The following is a 3,142-nucleotide window of genomic DNA, read 5'->3' on the forward strand; positions in this document are numbered from 1 at the left end:
CCAGTGGCATTGCTGACCTACCCACCAGATTTAATTACAGGCTGAGAGAGAAGGTAGTGTTTGAATTTGGTTCCCTAAGGAAAAAAATGACTTACTTCAGCTGCTGGGAGATGTGCTTTCAGAAGGACAGAGGGACTGCATGGTGGAGAAGCTCAAATAATCAGCACTCTCTGTGAGAATTTCCAACTAGCCTCCAGGATGAGCTGAAAGCAAAATGAGAAATGACTAAGAAATACAGTTCACCTTGCCAAGATTTATGGCAAGCCCTCCAAGTGATTGTGATGCACATTAAAGTATGAGATGCTCGGCTGTATTATAATCTGAGGGGGTGAATTAGGAAACTGATACCATTAACAGACAACCATCAAAGTGCTTCAGCTTCCAGTGCTGAGTAAACACACAAACCCTTGATTGGGAAGAACCATTTTAAAGTCATTTGGAGGAAATCTAGAAACCAACTCAGGTCCAGCACTGGCCACACATGCACCTGAAGAATGGTTATCTTATCACATTGTAGTTAGCAACATACAACATGTATAGTAGACCCACAAGTCTAAACTCATATTTCTCAACTATAGGCTCAGTACTTTGTCTTTATTCTTTTAGCATACTCATTCTATAATTGAGTGAAGTTCAAACTACTTGCCACATGACAGCCAATAAGTCGAGTGACAAGCAGTTGGGGCAAGAAAAGTGATTTTATTTGGAAAGCCAGCAAGCCAAGAAGATAGTAGACTAGAGTCCTAAAGAAAGTACAAGATTCAGGCTTCTTTTATGTCAAGAGGAGAAGGAAACGAGGGGGATTTGAGGTCAAGATGTGCTTGATGACCCTAGACATCTGGACTTCAGCAAAGGTCCAAGGGGGAGCATGAAACTTCTTTGCTTTTGTTCAATGAACTCTGGTTGCCGTGGTCCCAGACATGAGGTTCCTATACATCTTTTGATAAATAATCATTGTTTTTGTACATGCCTTCCTTATTTCCTTGGGGAGGTAGTTTCAAGCAGGAAGGTTATTTCAATAATTCCTAGGTTACAGGTTAGATTCCTTCAACTATTAGCATATTTAAGTGCAGAACTAAGCAGAAGTTGCTAAGTGATAGGTTATAGAACTGGGCAGGCTCAAGCAAGGTGAAATTAGAAAGACTGATTATTTTGTTCTATTACAATTCTCTTTTGGGTACTTAAGGCAGATGTGGAAGAAAATTATCGTCTCCCCAAAGCATTACAAATACACATGTAGGGTTACAAAATTACATGAGAAATGCCGTCTCTCTCATAAGGTTGATAACATAAATATTATCCATTCTTCACTTGCATTGAAACCATTCACTAGGACCTCAAATAGAATGGTGAGTAAAGGAAAAGCACAATTTTTACCTCTATTAGATGAATTTTAGAAATAAAAGGCAAACAGGTAAAGAAGAGTCAGATAATCCTGGCTTTGAATCCTCAGTTTAACCACTCTTAGCTAAATAGCCTTGGTTAAGTTTACTTAAATTTTCTAAGCCTCAGTTTCTTCATTTGTAAAAAAAATCCCTCCCAGGGGGTACAGATTAAAGGAGAAAAAATATGTGTAAAGTACATAATATGTACTGACTTCTGGTAAGTACTCAATTAGTGATAATCATCATCATCATCAACTAATAAGTAACACTCGTTTACATATCAGAAAAGATAAATATTTATGTATATACAATTCAGACACGTGACTATATTTTATCTTTTAGGAAGATGTAGGAGGTTGTGTTCTTTATGATAAAAGAGAATCTTATTTGATTTCCAATAAGTTGTATTTCAAGAAACCAGGGCAAATCGCGGTCAAATACTTTATAAATAAAATCAAGATATATATAAGTAAGCATACTTACCTAAATAATTGACATCTTAATCAGCATAAAAGAAAAAGAGTTAATCTGCTTTTTAAATAGTTTTAAATTAAATACAAATTTATTTATGAATAAGCCCTGATTGAATACTTTCCAATATGCAATTCTGCATGTTTATGCACTCTTTCACATTATAAAAGACATTGGAGAGACTCATGAAGAGATATTTGCACACCTATGTTCATTGCAACCTTATTCTCAATAGCCAACGAGTGGAAGTAACCCAAATGTTTATTGATTAATAAAGAAAACATGGTATATATATATAAATATATATGATATAAGATATAAATATATATATACATATATATCATATATAATGGAATATTGTTCAGCTTTTAAAAAGAAAAATATCCCTGTGTTAGACACTATATCATGGAAGAAACTTGAAAACATTATACTAAGTGAAATAAGCCAGTCAAAAAGACAACTATTATTTGATTTCACTAATCTGAGGTATCTAAAGTAGTCAAACTCTTTACGTAGAAATGGAAAGTAAAATGATAGTTGCCAGGGGCTGTGGGGAAGGGGAAATAGAATGTCGTTCAATCGGTATGGAATTTCAGTTCTAGAGATCTGTTGTTCAACAATGTGAATATACTTAACACTGTTCAACTGTACACTTAGAAATGGTTAAGATGGTAAATTTTATGTTATGTGTGTTTTACCACAATTTAAAAAATATACTGGATAAGTTTCATCTTTGCCACTTTAATCTATTTTCTTTTTAAACAAAAGGTAAGCTGTTAGGTTACTCTTTTTATTGTTGTTGTTGTTAAATCATGTCAAATTTTTGCCTAGAGCCTGAGATGTAGCACCCATAAAAAATTCCATCTTCCTTCTCAATTTAAGAAAATTTCGGTCACGAGGAGAATGAAAATAAAACACAAAAAACTAATATTAGTCTTTCTTAACTTTTTTTTTTTAACACCTACAGCACCTGGTATTCCTAAGTGGTCTCCCTTACAAGTACTAACCAGGCCCGACCCTGCTTAGCTTCAGAGATCTGACGAGATCGGGCACGTTCAGGGTGGCATGGATGTAGACTTTCTTAATGTTTTAACATATTCTTCTTCATGTTTTAAAAAAAAGAATCTAAGTAAATGAAGTTAACATTTAAACAGAAAATAAATTAGAACCCAGAAATACAGATAGCAAGGATGCCGTGGTATTCAGTTAGGTCTTTGTAATTGCTAAGAAAGAAAATGCTCATTTCCCACAATCTAGTCCAGACAAGAAACCAATTTGGATGAGTG

General features: G+C 34.6%; 1 pseudogene; it reads right to left on the bottom strand.

Annotated features, from left to right (window-relative positions):
• Nucleotides 1-2,814: 2,814 nt before the first annotated feature.
• LOC112476989 lies at nucleotides 2,815-2,933 on the bottom strand (annotated as a pseudogene).
• Between the last annotated feature and the right edge of the window lie 209 nt (nucleotides 2,934-3,142).

This window comes from Pteropus alecto, unplaced genomic scaffold, assembly GCF_000325575.1.
Source record: "Pteropus alecto unplaced genomic scaffold, ASM32557v1 scaffold222, whole genome shotgun sequence".
In the NCBI taxonomy this organism is placed as follows: Eukaryota; Metazoa; Chordata; class Mammalia; order Chiroptera; family Pteropodidae; genus Pteropus; species Pteropus alecto.